The sequence below is a fragment of the Ovis canadensis genome, chromosome 1 (genome assembly GCF_042477335.2).
Source record: "Ovis canadensis isolate MfBH-ARS-UI-01 breed Bighorn chromosome 1, ARS-UI_OviCan_v2, whole genome shotgun sequence".
NCBI lineage: Eukaryota > Metazoa > Chordata > Mammalia > Artiodactyla > Bovidae > Ovis > Ovis canadensis.
Window position 1 is genome coordinate 87830542 of NC_091245.1, and position 18737 is coordinate 87849278.

Here is an 18737-nt window from a genome sequence, read left to right on the forward strand (position 1 = left end):
CAAGATTACAAGAGAATGTGCCAGACATGGGCTTATATTGAAACTGGGCAACTCAGTTGGGACTTAAACCCAAAACCCAGGTTGGGGCTTGGACCCACTGTCTTTTCATTGAAATCACACATCTGGTCTCAGAACTTAATGAAGCTCAGGTTCTTGATGTCTCATCCCAGAAGGAATTCAGTGGGAGACAAAGTGATAGTTAAAAAGTGGATTTATTTAGAGACAAACACACTCCAAAGAAAGAACGTGGGCCATCTCAGAAGGCAAGAGGCCCTGAAATATGGGGTGGTTAGTTTTTATGGGGTGGGTAATGAGTGGGAAGGTTATTTCAACTATTTCCGGCAAGGGGCGGAGATTTCCAGGGACTGGGCCTCCGTCCACTTTTGACCTTTTATGGTGCCTTAGAACTGTCATGGCGCTGGTGGCTGTGTCACTTAGCTTATGCTAATACGGTCCGATGAGCATATAATGAGGTTCAAGGTCCACTGGAAGTTGAGTCTTCCACCATCTTGGACCTAGTTGGCTCTAATCAATTTTCATCATGTCCTGCTGCTGCTGCTGCTGCTGCTGCTGCTAAGTCGCTTCAGTCGTGTCCGACTCTGTGCAACCCCATAGACGGCAGCCCACCAGGCTCCCCGGTCCCTGGGATTCTCCAGGCAAGAACACTGGAGTGGGTTGCCATTTCCTTCTCCAATGCATGAAAGTGAAAGTGAAACTGAAGTCGCTCAGTCGTGTCTGACTCTTCGCGACCCCATGGACTGCAGCCCACCAGGCTCCTCCACCCATGGGATTTTCCAGTCATGTCCTATAGATACATTATTCTTTTAAAGGTTGCACCCTGCCCCCTTCCCTCCTGTTTCACTACTGCAAAGCCTCTCTGCTAGGGCAGCTGGGGTGGGTCGGTGCTTTGGCCTCAGCCGCACACAGCGCTGGAGGATGATCAAGTCACAGTTTCACAGTCCCCCCACCCTATGGTTAGTGTCCCCCCTGTGGGGGAGGTGCTTGGTCATCTTTTCAGGTGTGGCCATTTCAGCACATCAGAGAGGATCTAATAGTATTTAGCCTCAAATAAGAAGGGAATGAGTCTGATCCTTTTTCTTCCAGAAGGCTCCCTGTAGCTGTATAAATTTGCCCAATTGCTTCTAGCAACCCAGCTATTCATACCAAGAAATTTGGAGAACAGCCTTTGTCAAGCTTTACACTAGGGTAAATGTCCAATTATGCTCTATTCTGAGGTTACTGGGTGCCTAGCTGCCTACATTTACACCACTGACGGTATCAATTGTGTGATTTTTCTAGGAACGAACACTTCCTCCAAGGTAATTCTCTGCTTCCACCTAGCTGCCTGGTGACTTTGAAATGGTGGCCTACTGAGGTAGACAAATATAAAATCCTACTTTCTAGGCATCCAGTTACAACTCTAGCACATACTTGTGCGGTGAATCAGTGTCATATTTGGAAGTCAGAAGTCAATAAATTTACCCAAATGCACATTCTTTCCCTGTTTAAAAATGGAGAAATGTTTCACGTTTCCCTGGCTATTGGCTCCTTTCCCAAATTTCTCAGAAATCATGGACAGTGACTCTGCAATCATATTTCCAAGTCCTGTGGAGATTCATCCAAAACCGGAGCTCACGCAATGTGCCTAATTGCTCCCAAAACTCTACACTGATCTTGAGCTTGCCATTCTTATTCTGGAGTTTGCCTTTACACTTTCTGGCTTGAGAATTACTCTTCTTGAGGGAGAGAAACGTTATGCATGAAAAGTTATGCCTCATTCTGCCACACTAAGTGTGGGATCTGGCTCTTCCTTGTTATTTTTCTTGCTCCAAATAATTTTCTAAAATAGTTTTTCTGTGGTTTCAGTCATTTGTTTAAGCCTCAGCTCATTTTACACTTTAGTATTCCTAACACCAGTCTTACAGGTTTGCACTTTTGGCATTTGTTTTTGGCCCTCTGCCCTCTTTGGCCCTCTGCCCCCTCTGCTCGTTGAAATTCTGGCCTCACTCTAGTTTTGCACTGGTTTCTTTACATGACCCCTCATTCCCTCTCCACCTTCTTTCTCACTGAGGTTATTAGTTTATTCCTCATTTCATAGTTATTTACATTAAGCACAGTGCTGGGCTCATCAATACACCAGGGAATGAACCCAGACATAGTACCTACTGTTACAGACTTTATTCCAATAATACTAAATTATAACGCTGATAACTATGAAGAAGAGAAGAATAGTTCTCCAGGAATTTGAGGGTTTTTTTTTTTAAATCTAGATAAAGATGCAAAGAAGGGATTGCTGGATTAAGATCTAAATTTGAGAAAGAAGGATATATTGAGGTCAGAAAGGGAGAAGGAAACAATCCAATTTAAAAACGGACAAATGGGTTCGATCCCTGATCCAGGGAGATCCCACAAGCCTCAGATCAACTAAGCCCATGTGCCACAACTGCTGAGCCCCCAAACCAGAGACCACGAGCTGAAACTTCCGAAGTCCATGCACCCTAGAGTCCATGCTTTGCAACAAGAGAAGCGACCCCAAGGAGAAACCACTGCGATGAGAAGCCCGCATTGCACAGCTAGAGAGTAGCCCCTGCTCGCCAAAGCCCATGTGGAAACAGAGACAGAATAGCCGAAAATAAACAGTATTTATTTCAAATGGGCAAAATATCTGAGCAGACGTATCATCAAAGATGCTATATAGATGGTAAACAGTATCTGAAAAGATGCTCAACGTCATAGCCCTTAGGAAATTGCAAATTAAAACAACAATGAAATACCACTATACACTAATATAGATGTATACACAGCTAGCCAAAATCCAAAATACCAACAATGCCAAATGCTGACAAGGACATGGACCAGGAGGAGCATTCACATGCTGCTGGTGGGAATGCAAAATGGTGCAGCCGCTGAAGCGGCAGAAGAAGACAGTTCGGCGATTTCTTACAAAACCAAACATACTCTTACCATATATCCAACAATCATACTTCTTGGTATTTACCCAAATGAATTGAAGACTGTATCCACACACACACACACAAATGTTTATAGCAGCTTTATTCATAATTGCTAAAGCTTGGAAGTAATCAATATGTCCTGGAGTGGATGAGTGGATACACAAATTGTGGTACAGCCAAACAATGGAATATTATTCAGCACTAAAAAAGAAACGAGCTATCAAGCCATGAAAAGACATGGAAAAACCTTACAGAAGCATGTTACTAAGTGAAAGAAGCCAATTTGAAAAAGTTATATATCATACAATTCCAACTATAGCAATTCTGGAAAAGGCAAAATTATCAAGGTGATAAAAATCAGCACTTGCTGTGGGATTAGTGGGCAAGCAGGGTGAATAAGTGGAAGACAAGGGATTTTTAGGGCAGTGAAAATACTTTGATAGTATTAAAAAATAGTAGATACTATAACATTAGGTATATGTCATTGTACCTTTGTCCCGATTCAGAATATACAGCACAAAGTGTTGAGTCATGAATTATAAACTTTGGTTGATAATGTGTTGATGTTGGTTCATGAATTATACCAAATGCACACACTGGTGTGAGGTGTTCATGGGTAGGAAGGCTCTGTGTTGAGGTGTGGGGAGTGTGGGAAGATGGGTATTTGGGAACTCTTTATGTTTTCTGCTCAATTTTTCTGTGAACCTAAAAGTGCTCAAAAAATAAAGTTTAAGTGTTTTTCTTTAAAATAGGGCAGGTGTGTTTCCCTGGTGATCCAGTGGCTAAGACTCTGTGCTCCCACGGGCCCAGTTCGATCCCTGGTCCTGAAAGAGATCACACAGGCCGCATATGAGTGCTCATGCTGCAACGAAGACCTGATGTAGCCAAATAAATAAATACATTTTTTTAACAAGAAAAACTGATGGCTGCTATGAAAAAAAGAGAAATTAAAGGGAGCGGAAGTGGGGAGAAGGAGCCTTCCAGGAAGAAACTAGTACATGCAAAGGCCCAGAGGCGCAGGGAGGCTTGGTCAATATGCAGAACGGAAGGAAGGCCACCGTGGGTAGAGCAAGTGAGATGGAACTGGCGGAGCTGGAGGGACAAGTGAGGGCCAGACTCTACAGGGCCCGCTGTTCAGCTGTTAAAACTGCTTTTCGTTATTATGAAAGCACCAGGAAGCCAGGGAGTGGTTTTAGAGGTGTGAAGGTGGGATAGCAACAACAGGAGTATAGCGTTGTATTTCAAGACAATCACTCCGGCTCCAGTGTGGAGAGTAGAGGAGGCACTGGAATTCTGGAAGGGGCCAGAGTCGATGTGAGGAGGCCGATAGGGAAAGCTGATGTTGTAGCCTTGCTGAAAAATAAAGGTAACCTCAATGAGAGTGGGTGATGTGGAAATGGAAGAAAAGCAAGACAAGTCAGGAGTGTAAAATGGATGGTCCTTGAAAGGAGATGAAACAGAGGGGAGGAGGGAGAGGCCAGCAGGCTTCCTTGGTTAATCCTGGTTTTATAATGAGGAGTGCAGTCCTTGGAGATTTCTATCCTCCTTTAGCCATAGTCTCCTTTTAAAGTTTCTGACTCATGCAAATTTCCCAACTTGTTGAAATACTTTCCTTAAATGAAGCAAACATGACTAAACATGTCTTATGAAGACAGGTCCCTTACGTATCATAAAGAGATCCTTGATAAAGTGATTTCTTTCTCCCAAGGTTCATTCACTTCCATGTCATACCAATACTGACACATGTTTTAGAATCAAGTCTGACAAAAGAGCTCATCTTATTTCTCCTGCATTTAAAGAACCAAGTTCATGAAGCAAATGAAACATTCTTGGGTTGCCTGCAAGACACACGGAGCCCCCTGACTCTATAGTACTTACCGCATACCAGGCACTATTCTGATTGCATCTTAGCACACTGAATCCTCTCAACAATCCAATGGAATAGGTGCAGTAATCCTCCTCATTTTACAGATGGGGAAACTGAGTCACGGGTGGTTAAGTAATTTGTCTCTGTTCACACAACCAGAATTTGAGCTCTGGCTCTGGAGTCCATGCTCTTAGCCATTGCTGGGATTGCCTCTCAAACATGGTCTTTCTGCAGGATATTTCAAACTAGTCCTAGAGAGAGAAATCCTTTTACCTCTTGGGCCAGAAGTGAAGGATGGAAGTCTGCAGGAGTTTATTTCATGGTGAAAAGAACAGAGTTGAACTTCAGGGTAAACTGAGATGAGAGACAGAAAGGGACAGAAGGAGAGAGAGAGAAAAGGGGCGATAAGGAGAAAAAACCAGAGAGTGAAACAGATCTACAACGTCTGCAGGAAACCACAATAGCCAAAACATGAAAAATAGTTGATGCCAGCATCTCTCAAAGCCAGTTGGCCTTTTTCCTGATAGTCAGAAAGTAGATGTCAATTTGCTGGGAGGCACGGGGAAAACCAAAAATGAACAGCTGTCTCCTGAAACATAAGGCTATGTTTTAGCTGGCATTACCTTGAAGAATTTATGAAGACCAAGGCAGGTATGGGCCTTGGCTAGGTATTGTCTGACGATACGGTTCTTAACCAAGAGTGCATATGTGGTTTTTGGAGGAGTGCCTTAAAATTGCTGATAGCAGATTTACGGAGTCTTTTGGGGTGGGGTTGATTCCAGGCATCTTCATTTTTAAAAAGCTTCTCAGGTGATGCTGATAAAAGGGTCCTTGGTTAAGACCTATGGGTCTGAAGATGGACAGCTGTTGCTCAAAAGAGATCTCTTCATGAGATATTCAGCAGGTGCTTGATTAAAAATGAAATCCCTGAAATCAGAAGTTAACTGGGGGCCCTGAGGAAGCTTGGGCCAGAGGACTTCAATTTATTCATCTGGACTCCAGGTGGGTCAATCGTGTCCCATAAGGCAGAAATCGCCTAGAAACATCCTGAGACAGACCAGAGAATGAGACTAAGGAAATGGATCTTCCTTCAAAGGAATCCTGGGTCCCAGTGAAGCTCAAAGGCACCTCAACACCTCCCTTCAAGAGGAGTGTGGGATTTGAACACCATACATTTAGGTGTTGAACTGCAACTTCTGAACTACGTATGGGTATTATTGGAATGACCACAGAGGTTTGAAGAAAAAAATAGTTAAAATGGCATTTCATCGGTTACTCTTGTATCAACACTCCCTGCCTTAGTATAGAAGAATTTCTTTTGTCTAGGAATAAAAACACATTGTCCCTTTGCAAGATTCTCAGGAAATAATGAGAGGAAGACATTGCAAGGGAGTGGTGATCCCACAATAGATACAATAAAACTACATAAAAATGAAAGCAATGAAAAGATAAACATGAGATTGAGCATCATGGTTATCTTGAGCAAGGAGAGTCACAAGGAGGGTGTGTGGGGGAGGTTATGGCTAGAGAGGCTTTTGTTTTGAGTGTTAAGTTTGTGGGTACTTAATCCATTATGGAAATAGCTAGGAAACCAACCAAATAAACAAATAAAAGTGACCTTGCTAAAAATAATATGTTTATTTAGAGGGGAAAAAGTCACCTGCAAATAATCCCACCACCCATAGCATAACCATTGTTAACATTTTCCTTCCCAAGCCTTTTCAGACATCTATTTTATTGCATTATATTATAATAATAATTTATTGTATCCTCCTCTTTTATAAAACTTAATCAGTTCAGTTCAGTTCAGTCATTCAGTTGTGTCCAACTCTTTGCGACCCCATGAATCGCAGCATGCCAGGCCTCCCTGTCCATCACCAACTCCCAGAGTTCACCCAAACTCATGTCCATCGAGTCAGTGGTGCCATCCAGCCGTCTCATCCTCTGTCATCCCCTTCTCCTCCTGCCCCCAATCCCTCCCAGCATCAGGGTCTTTTGCAATGAGGCAACTCTGCGCATGAGGTGGCCAAAGTATTGGAGTTTCAGCCTCAGCATCAGTCCTTCCAATGACCATCCAGGACTGGTCTCCTTTAGGATGGACTGGTTGGATCTCCTTGCAGTCCAAGGGACTCTCAAGAGTCTTCTCCAACACCATAGTTCAAAAGCATCAATTCTTTGATGCTCAGCTTTATTCACAGTTCAACTCTCACATCCATACATGACCACTGGAAAAACTATAGCCTTGACTAGACAGACCTTTGTTGGCAAAGTAATGTCTCTGCTTTTTACTATGCTATCTAGGTTGGTCATAACTTTCCTTCCAAAGAGTAAGTGTCTTTTAGTTTCATGGCTGCAGTCACCATCTGCAGTGATTTTGGAGCCCAGAAAAATAGTCAGCCACTGTTTCCACTGTTTCCCCATCTATTCGCCACAAAGCGATGGGACCAGATGCCATGATCTTCGTTTTCTGAATGTTCAGCTTTAAGCCAACTTTTTCACTCTCCTTTTTCACTTTCATCAAGAGGCTTTTTAGTTCCTCTTCACTTTCTCCCATAAGGGTGGTGTCATCTGCATATCTGAGGTTATTGATATTTCTCCTGGCAATCTTGATTCCAGCTTGTGTTTCTTCCAGTCCAGCGTGTCTCATGATGTATTCTGCATAGAAGTTAAATAAGCAGGGTGACAATATACAGCCTTGACATACTCCTTTTCCTATTTGGAACCAGTCTGTGGTTCCATGTCCAGTTCTAACTGTTGCTTCCTGACCTGCAGATAGATTTCTCAAGAGGCAGGTCAGGTGGTCTGGTATGCCCATCTTTTCCAGAATTTTCCACAGTTTATTGTGATCCACACAGTCAAAGGCTTTGGCATAGTCAATAAAGCAGAAATAGATGTTTTTCTGGAACTCTCTTGCTTTTTCCATGATCCAGCGGATGTTGGCAATTTGATCTCTGGTTCCTCTGCCTTTTCTAAAACCAGCTTGAACATCAGGAAGTTCACAGTTCACGTATTGCAAGCATAGCTTGGAGTATTTTGAGCATTACTTGACTAGCATGTGAGATGAGTGCATAGACAATGTTTTTAGAGCAGTTTTAAGTTCACAATAAAATTGAGTAGAACGTACAGACATCTTTCTCTTTTTTCCTTAATGTTAGGGGATATACATGTTTTCATTTCATTAAAAGCTTCTTAGGAACAAAAGTTTTTACTGTCAACATAATATTTCCTTATACAGATATAATGTGTCCTACTTAGCCTTACCATCACCAGTCATTAGGGTTATTTCCCATGTTTTGGTGGTATAAATAAAGTAGTGATGAGCATCTTAGTGCATAAACTTCACACTGCCACATATACATATTTAGCATTATTTTTTAAAAAAAATTTATTTATTTATTCGGCTGCACTGGGTCTTAGTTGCAGCATGTGGAATCTTTAGTTGCAGCACACAGGATCTAATCCCCCCAACAAGAATTGAATCCAGGACCCCTGTGTTGTGAGCTCAGAGTTTTAGTCACTGGACCACCAGGGAAGTCCCTGGCATTATTTTTTAAGGACAGATTATTAGAGTTACTGAATGAACAAATATGAATATCTGAAGGCCAGTTTACCAAATTATTTTCCAGAAATTTTATGCAAATTCACACCTTGACCAGAAGAATTTGAGAGCATCTATTTACTTACTGCCCTCTTTCAAGCCATGGTGGACAGACTAACAGCCTCCAGCCCCACAAGAGATGAGGAACCTATGTAGAGGTTACCTTACATGGCAAAGTGGTATTAAGGCTGCTAATTGGCTGATCTTGGGTTATCTGGATGGGTCCAAATGTAATCACAAGGGTCTTTAAAAGTGGAAGAGGAAGACAGAAAAGATAACCAGAAAGAGCTGCGTGAGAATGACCCAGCCCCACGTTGCTGGATTTGAAAAAGGAGGAAGGGGCCATGAGCCAAGGAATGTGGGAGATGTCTAGAAGCTGGAAAAGGCAAGGAAACAGATTCTCCCCTGGAACCTCCAGAAGAATGCTGCCAACAACTTGATCTTAGCCTAGCATGAGACTTCTGACTACAGAACTGTAATAGAATACATTTGGGTTGTTTTAGGCCACTAAATTTGAGGTCATTTGTTGCCACAGCAATAGAAAACTGCATTGATTATCTTCACTTTGTTTCATTCCTTCTAAACATGGTCCAATGTTGGGTTGGATTCCTGAGCCAAGCTAAGTCATTCAGAGCCTTTCTTTGTAATTAAAGAAATTCCATGATTAGAGAAAGTAAAGTCATCCTTCTGCACGGGTGCTGAGCAGAGGTGAGTCACAGCTGCTCCCAAGGGCATGTCTCTGCCATACACACAAAACCTGTCCAAGAGAACAATGCTGCCATGCAGAGGACAGTAAGAAAGCAGGGTAGGGAGAACGTCTCAGTGGTTTTGGTCGCTGAAGTCAACCTTTATGGCACCTGGAACCAGTTTCATTGAAGATGATTTTCCATAGCTGGTGGAGAGGGGGAGATGGTTTCAGGATGATTCAAGTGCATTACATTTATTATGTACTTATTTCTATCATTATTACATCAGCTCCACCTCAGATCATCAGGTATTAGATTCTGGAGGTTGGGGACCCCTGCTACATTCCTGCTTTTTTCCACCATGTGACCATTTCAATAGATGTCTCTTTTGCAGAAATCAGTTTGAATTGAGTTTCTGCTGTGTGCCAGCATGCCAAGTCGCTTCAGTCATGTCCGACTCTGTGCAACTGTATGGACTGTGGCCCTCCAGGCTTCTCTGTCCATGGGGATTCTCCAGGCAAGAATATTGGAGAATAAAAGAATATGCAAAATGAAAAAAAAAAAGGAAAGAATACTGGAATGGGTTGCCATGCTCTCCTCCAGGGGATCTTCCCAACCCAGGGCTCAAAACTGTGTCTCTTATGTCTCCTGAACTGGCAGGGGGTTCTTTACCACTAGCGCTACCTGGGAAGCCTGAGTTTCTGTTACTTACCACAAAAAGAATCTTGATACAGAAACTGGAACATGAACAGTGATGTGGAAATTGAGGAATCCCCAAATGGCTGAATCAAGATTGGCTGGGGGTTGGAGGGGGTGTGGTATGGCATTCAAGGATCCTAGGCTGGGAAAACAGCCTTCCCTATTTTTATGCTATCAAGGAAGTTGGTTAGACTCTTTTCCGGGGGCTCCTGGGACTCAGATGATGGGCCATTCAGACTTATACTTTGGGAGACTTGGTATGAGATATCAGGATAACAGAATGTGTCATAATTTCTTGCACCCTTAGATAGGGTGCTGGAGAGAAAGAGAAGACCCAGAAGTGGTCAGGGAGCCACTGGACAGACTGATACTGTTTTTCTTTTTTTTTTTTTTATTGGAGTATAATTGCTTTACAATGTTGTATGAGTTTCTGCTGCATAAAAAAATGAATCAGCTATATGTATACATATATCCCCTCCCTCTTGAGCTCAGATACAACTTTAAGAGAGGCCTTTCCATTGGTAGTCAGCAGTCCCAAGTAGCTAAGGTCACAGTTTTGCTCAACTGCAAAAGCTGAATGCTCTGCCCTACACCAAAGTTTCTTCAGGGATTAAGAAGCCATAGAATCCTGGGAAGGACTGCAACCAGCCAAGCACCTCATGCTGTGCACTCCCTGCCTCATGAGGAATTGCGCCCTCTCCCTACCCCACCCCAGTGTGATGTCACAGAGCATGGACCACACTGAGGGCAGGGTAGGCATGCACTTCCTCCCCACATTTCCCACTGAGCCCGGGAGAGGGGCAGAGCCTCCTCTGTAGTAAAAGACTGAAATCATGTGAGCAGAGCCCAAAGCACCCTTCATGCCTGCCTTATAATTCTCTGAAATTGGAAATTGGCCATCAGAGATCTCCCTGAATGAAAGTCATGGTCAAATGATTATGGTTTTCGATGTTGAAATGCTAAAAAATAGTCCACGTCTGCCAAACTGAGGTGTGTGATTGCTCAACCACTAAGGCAGTAATTTTTCTAACTTTCCTGATGATAAGCATCACCTGAGATGATTGTTATTATTAAAAGGACAGATTCCCAATCCTCTCTCTCTCTGGAGAGTCAGTGGATCGGGGGTGTGACTGCCAATTCTCATCAAATTCTCCAGGAGATTTCTATCATCCAAAGGGTTTGGGAAACTCTATCATGAAGTAATTCCCAGGTAGTGAGACTAATAGGAAGTGTTTCGTAAGGCAGTACAGCCCAGAGTGGAGGAAACCTCTCTACCATCCTGCTCATGAAGGGTATGGTGGATGTGGGCAAAGGGCAATGCTCCCAACAGGCAAAACCTGGAGTCAGGCTGGTGACTGGAAAACCCAGTCGTGGCCAAGATGCAGTGATCCTCACTAGCCACAGCCCTGCCCTCAGCATTGCTGTCCAGCTGGCTGTGGTTCAAATGCCGGGCCAGAGACCATGGTGTATTGCCTTGTTAGCACCCATTTTCAACAGTAGCATTTGTAACAATTGCCCTGTTTCCCTCCAGCATTGTACATGAGATGTGTGGGAGGTGGTTGGTAGTAATCACAAAGCCAGTGAGGGCAAGATAATGGGGAGCAATGAGAAGTCTTGACCAAGAGGAATAGACATACTCAGGAATCCTGGTCTTGAACTTGCTAACAAGTGACCCTCCAAGTTGATACTTCGAGCACCAATCCTATCCACATCTGGACACACTGCTTTTCTCTAAGTGTGTAGAAAAATACCTCAGTTCAGTTCAGTTCATTCCAGTCGCTCAGTCGTGTCTGACTCTTGGTGACCCCATGGATGCAAAGGCCTCCCTGTCCATTACCAACTCCCAGAGCTTGCTCAAACATGTGTTAAATACTCACTGTGTTCTAGGGACTGCCAAATTGCCTTATGTGCATCATAGCCTTCAAGCCTCCCCAAAACCCTGTTAGGTGGGTGCTATGATTTTTATCCTTTAGTTTACAGATAAGGTGAAGAAACCTGCCCCAAATTGTACTCCTATTAAGTCATGGGCGAGGATCTGAACACAGGCAGTCTCTAGATCCTGAGCTCTTAACATCACTCTATGCCACCTCTCCAGTGAAAGAGATATATGAGAGAAAAGAAATAAAAGGACACAGTCACATTTCAAAAGAAGATAAACATGTCCATGGATAGGAAACAGAAAATAAATAAAAAGACTAAATGTGAAGAAAGGCTGCCAACAAAAACAATCAGCAGGAGATAAACTCCCTTCAGATGAGAAGAAAACAGTAGAACAAGAGGAAAATTATTGTAAAATAAGCAAGTTGAGAATCCTCAAAAGATGAGGGGAAAAATGAATATGAGTAAGTGGATATGGAAGAGGAACAGTTAGAAACCCTGGAAAAGGAAAACATCTAATTCTTAAAAACTGAATAGCTAAGGGGGAGTTCTAGACCAAATATAGTTCAATAAATAATTAGTGCTTTGGAAGATGGAACCGAGGAATTCACCCAGAACTCAGCACAGAGGAGTTTTTAAAAACTGAAAATGCTGCAAGGATAATTATGAGATAGGGAAAAGAGTTTGAGAGGATCCATCAAAGGGAAGATTCAAAAGAAAGGATTAGAGAAAATGGTAGAGAAGACTGAGTAGGTAACAGTGCAAAATTCTCCAGAATCCTCAGATAGAAGGTATCCACTGAATGAATAGGATAAATAATGCTCAGGCAGCTGAGTGGTAAAGAATCTGCCTGCCAATGCCGGAGATGAGGGAGACATGAGTTCAATCCCTGGGTCAGGAAGATCCCCTGGAGGAGGAAATGGCTACCCACTCCATTATCTTGCCTGGAGAATTCCATAGACAGAGGAGCCTGGTGGGCTACGGTCCATGGAATCGCAGAGTCAGACATGACTGAGCAACTGAGCGTGCAGAATAAATACTAAATCCATACTTACACATGCTGATCTAAAGCTGTAAAACAATAAGAGTGAACAAGAAAATAAAAATTACTGGAGGAAAGAGATCTTCCATTGTAGATTCTATCCTTGAAGGGAGAAGCAGCGACTTTGACTTTGAATGACTTTGAGTTATGTCCCACTGAGAAGAGGATGGTTGTATTAAGGCAAGAGAGGGGACACTCAGGGACATTATTTGTATGGAAAGAGAATTATGTAGGTATGCTAGGAAGAATACTCATTGTTTCACACACCTGGAAGAGCATCCTTCTGAATAGCAGTCTGTCCTGTCTAACCCTTTGGTTCACATGGGTATACTCCATTCTCTTCTAAATCCTGCTCCCAGACACTGTTAGCCCAAGGATGGATACTTGAGCTAAGACAACCACTCATAATAGCTCACCCCAAACCTCAGTTGAGGACCATGCTGGGTGAATAAGAGCCTTTCCTTGAGATTTTTGACCTTGAGACAAGACCCCAGTAGCAAAGATAGGAGAGGTAAGTCCTAGGCACTCTCAAAATCCTGCTTCTTGCTGTGTGGGTAATGCCAGTCTAAGAGAGAATAAGGTTGATCTGTAGAGAAAAACAAAGATGAGAGAGAATCCTGTCAATGTGTGAGAAAGACTGGGTCCTAGTTGTATCTCTGTTCTTCTGGGTTTTTAAAATGAATATTCCCTAGATTCTCCCCTTTAACTAAACTTACAAAACTGAAATGTCTACTGTTTTTGAACCAATTGGATCTTAGTTAACAGAATGATAAGATGGGTACTTTGTTATTCTTTAACTATTTGCATGTTTTCTTTTGGGGAAAGGTCTTTATCTTCTGGGTCTCATGTGATTTTTTGTTTGTTTCTTTTAAATATACAGTAAAGTGAAAGTTACTTGGTCTTGTCCAACTCTTTGCAACCCCATGGACTATACAGCCCATGGAATTCTCCAAGCCAGAATACTGGAGTGGGTAGCAGTTCCCTTCTCCAGGGGATCTTCCAACCCAGGGGTTGAACCCAGGTCTCCTGCATTGCAGGTGGATTCTTACCAGCTGAGCCACCAGAGAAGCCCAGGAATACTGGAATGGGTAGCCTATCCCTTTTCCAGGGGATCCTCCCCACCCAAGAACTGAACTGAGGTCTCCTGCATTGTTGGCGGATTCTTTACCAGCTGAGCTACCGGGGAATCCCCTGTATTCCCAACCCAAATTTCTATTTTGATCCCAATCCTCTTCCTTTCCTCCCTTTCTCCATCAAAGGCTTCCCCATCTCTATACACAGTCAAGCCAAGGACTTCAGTATCAACTGCTTTTGCTCTTGATTTCCTCACCCCAGTACCCAAGTAGCTGTCAGATCCCATCAATTCTACCTGTGGAAATAGCTTTCAATTCCATCTCCTACTTTAACAATGATTAACCCACCCATTGACAGGGCTCCAGGCAACACTCTCATTCACTGCTAAGTGTAATTTGGAACAACATTTCTGGAGGGAATTTGGAAATATATTTCAATAATCTTTCAAATATTTCTACTTTTGATCCAGAATTTTCACCTGATGTATAAGGGGCAAAAATATTTTTTTAATATTTAATTTTATTTATTATTTGGCTGTGCTGGGTCTTAGTTGCAGCATGTGGGATCTAGTTCCCCAACCAGGGATTGGATCGAGCTCCCCCGCATTGGGAGTGTGGCGTCTTAGCCGCCGGGCCACCAAGGGAGTCCCAAGAACATTTTTAAAAAGCAAGAACATATACATAACAATATGTTTTAAAATAATATTTAATAAGATGCAGTGCTATTTAAGATACAACATTAAATAAGAGATGATATGAAACATTTGTACACAGTATGATTCTAATGCATAACATATATTTGAAATTCAGTGATTATGCAAAATTTGATATGATCAATAGACTTTCGTTCTTTCCATTCTCAAACCACTCCCCACCATGGTCTATTCTGAGAATGAGCTGGGTGCGGTTAGGAAGTGACAGCCTCAAGGCCATTTGTGGCTTTTCTAATTCAGTGTACAGAATGCTGAGTACAGGATAATTTTCAACATCTTCATACTCTACATTCTGTGACAATATAGACGCCCCTCCAATTGCTGTTTCCCAGTACTTTCATCAGAAAGCAAATTTTCACAAGTATGCAATCCCCACTTAACACAATTTAACTTTTATCCCCACATACAATCCCATTTTGGTAGGATTTTAATACATTTTTATATCTACGTGGAAAAAATAAGTAAAGGAAACACACCAAAATCTTAATAGTGCTTAGCTCTGCAGGATAGGAGTTTATTGATTTTAACATACTCCTGTATCTTTAAATATTTTTTTTTAAATGTAATCGTCAATGGCTGCTTAGCATTCCAGTGTGGATACACTCCAGCTTATTTAATCAAACCCCACTGTTGAACACTTAGAGAACTCGCTGTTCTCCACTGTTGTAAACGGTGCTGCAGCGACGGCCTTGGTACCTACATTTCTATGCCACCTGAGCCCTGCGGGAATTATACTAGCCTGTGCCCAAACAGCCCCTGTCTTCCAGGGCATTTCCCCCTTTGCAGAGGAGAGGAGACACTCAGAGAAATAACTACAAAGTGAGACACAGTGTGGTTAGCACCTTTTCAGAGGGGATTTAAATCTAGGCAGGGAGCAAGCTGCCTGGAGGAGGGGGCGTTTGAGCCAACATCCTCAGACACAAAGCTGGGAAGAGGGAGCTGACCTTCCTAGTGGTCACAGGGAGTTGATCTCAGTGAGCTATTCCAGGAGCCTTTGTCCCAGAGTCTGAGAATCTGGTACCCCAATGTTAGGGCCTTTCAGGAACGTGGCAGCTCTCCTGGGAAGACCAGGAATGTCCGCTCTCTGTACTGAAGGCTGCTGGTTTCCCCATCCTCTTTTCAGACCTACAAAATCCACTCCACCATCAGTGCCCCTGGGTCCAGACGACAGGAGGTGTCTCACAGCCCTCCCCAGCCCCTCTCCCTCTGCCCCCAAGAGAGCAGGACGGAGGAGCTCTTCCCTGACAGTCCTGAGCCACGCCTGCCTGCAGGCTCTGGATCCTCAGATCCTCGTCTCTCAGCACCTCCTGGGGTCAAAGGAATGTTGAGCAATCTTTGGAATTTTTCAGTGAGAAACAAGCACTTTCGAATTCCGTTCTGGCCTCCTGAGCTGGGCACGCAGCCCGTAGCCTGGAGCCCTGAGTCTTCCTGAGCAGGCATCTGGGAGCGCTGGGGGACTTTTCAGTGTTGTTTTCTCCTCCTGCGGGCGGGGCTACAGGACACCATTACAGTGAGGTCATGGGGCCCTGCCCCGCCGCCTCCATCCGTCGGTGGCCGAGCAACTGGGATCTTGCAGACGGTGCTAGCTGGACGTGCCAGGGCATGGGTGGGGTCTGGAAGGACTGAGGGGCAAAGAGCCCAGGCTTCACCCCCTGGGAGCTCCCTGCCCCTTCACTGTCAGGCCATGTGCCCTGCCCCGAGGCCTGACTTCTGCCAAGGGGCTCAGGGTGACGCTCTGTCCAGCTTCCAGGGGCCTGCAGAGACACATGGAGAGCCGTTTTGACTTGCCTAAAGTGTCCCACTGATATCTTGCAACAAGTTCTTAGCTCAAGTAGAACTTTCAGGGAAACCCTCCTGATACCACCCCCTCCCCACCATCAAGTGCACAAAATCAGGTTTCCCATCATACACCTTCATGGCACCCTATTCTTCTCCTTCTGAGCTCTTTCCTCTGTGGTTAATAATAATTATTTGTGTATTTGCTCCGCGTGTCTCTCACTGATAGACAGCAAGTCCTTTGGAGGGCAAGAGCCCTGTCTATTGCATATCACTGCTGTATCTCCAGTATCTAGCACGGTGCTTGATAAATAGTAGGTACTTTATGTATTTCATTACGCCAAGCAAAGTTTCCCAAGGAAGTATAAGAATTCTGCCCCCAAAGTTGCCCCTCCCAGGACATGAGCTACCCTGGGATTCCCTTCAGATTTGACGGAACCTCAACTTGGCCCCATTTGGAGCCTCAGTTTCCCTGGGTCCTGCCTCTTTCCCCTGGCCCACCCAAGACTGTCAGCCTCATCTACAGCCAGCGAGTCAGGAGACCAAAGGATCATTGTTTTATTGAAATTAAAGCTCCTTTGTCTGTGATCAGAATGCAGGTCTCCTGGCAAGAGTGACCTGACCTGTAAGGGTGGCTTTTGCAGACGCCAGCTGCGTCAACAGCCCCCACCGCCTCTTATTTCAGATTCATTAGTCCTCTTGCCTCTGGGAAAGCGCTGACACCTCCTAGTTACCTTGGGTTTTTGTAAAGTTCGAAAGTTCTCCAAGTCCCTCATATTGCTATTTCATCTGTGCCTGCCAACAGGACTCGAGAGGCAGAGCATGAGCCGTCCAGTTTTACAGAAGAGGAAACTGCCCCAGAGAAGAGACCTTCTCAAGACCGTGACCGGGAAACAGTGGATTGGGTTTCTAGCTCCAGGGTCAGGAGGGAGAAGGAGAGGGGTGAGCGGAGTGTGGGCAATCAGGACCCGGGAAGCAGGCAACCCAGGCCAGGCACCTGAGGCAAGAATGCGGACGTCTCAGAAGGAACTGGAAACAAGAGCACACCTACACCCACCTCCTAAACCAGACCATTTTTATAATTCTTGTGTTTTCTGTATTAATTTTCTCCCATGGTAGGAAATAGTAAATACCAAAGCTCCAATTGACCTCCACTGTGCAGAGAGTGTTAGTCACTTAGTCGTGTCCGACTCTGTGTGACCCCATGGACTGTAGCCCGCCAAGCTCTTCTGTCCATGGGATTCTCCAGGCAAGAATACTGAAGTGGGTTGCTGTCCCCTTCTCCAGGGGATCTTCCCAACCCAGGGATCAAACCTGGGTCTCCTGCATTGCAGGCAGAGTCTTTACTGTCTGAGCCACCAGGGAAGCTTCCGTTGTGCAGAAGGAAGCCAAAGGAATGAGTTTGTATCTCTGCTAGCATGTTGAAGGGGGAAGCACCCCAGGGCAGTAGAATTAAAAGAGGGAGGAGGCCAAGGGCATAAGGGAGCCAGTTTTTCAGTCCTCCCTACCCTCACCCCAAGCATCTTCAGAAGATCAGAACTTAGCTGTAGAAAACCTGAATTTTTCTTATGGTTAGAAGTTGGTTGCCTTAACCATCTCATAATGATGAGATTCCATCATTCATGTTACAAATATTCATTGAGTTCTAGGTGCCTGGGATTCACTGGGGGACAAAACAAAGATTTTTGCCCTTCTACAGTTTCACTGTAATGTGAGGAGACACATTACAGGAGAATACAGACATTAAAGAATAAATCAGTAAATTACATGGTAAGAGTAGAAGGTGCTGAGTAATGTAGGAGCGGGGTAAGAGGTGAGTGGGTGCTGGGTGGAGTGGGTGGTGATGCCAACTGCAGTGGTTAAGGCAGGCCTCACAGGGAAGGGGAGATTGAGTTGCAGGGGTGTCAGGGCACATGAACCCCGGGCAAGGGGAAACCATGCCTGAGTGCTGAGCAACAGGGGTGATTCAGGGAGGCTGGAGCAGGGAGAGTGAGGGACACTATGGTGGGAACAGAGGCCAGAGAGGTGAGGAAGTGAGTAGATCATGAGTTGCCTTGCTGGCCATGGCACAGACTTGGGTGAGTGAAACAGGAAGCCAAGGATAGCTTGCTCCACTAACTACTGTGTCGAGAAAAGACTGGAGCGTTCAATGAGAGGCATGATGGGAAGCCAATGCAACAAGCCAAGGGAGAGGCCATGGCAGCTTGGACCTGGGTGCAGCGGGAGGAAGTGATGAGAAGTGGGGTGCCAGATGAAGCAGGAGACGACAAGATTTGCTAAGAGCTTTGGTGGAAGATGTGAGAGAAAGAGGCATCAAGGATGATGCCACAGTTTGGGGCCTGAGCTCCTGGAGAGGCGGAGTTGCTATTGACCGAGATCATGCGTGTTGTCATAGCTACTGACCACCGTCTCTGGGCCAAGTCCGGGGTCATCCACTTTGTACTCTGCTCC

At 44.4% G+C, this 18737-nt stretch overlaps 1 long non-coding RNA gene across 1 annotated transcript in view; it reads left to right on the top strand.

The window, feature by feature from the left end:
* The window catches only part of LOC138429442 (uncharacterized), a 37357-nt gene extending 19923 nt beyond the window's left edge, over positions 1–17434 (top strand). Inside the window, exon 4 of the long non-coding RNA XR_011252799.1 lies at positions 17092–17434. This is a non-coding gene — a long non-coding RNA (uncharacterized lncRNA). The remainder of the gene's footprint in view (positions 1–17091) is intronic.
* Positions 17435–18737: the final 1303 nt, after the last annotated feature.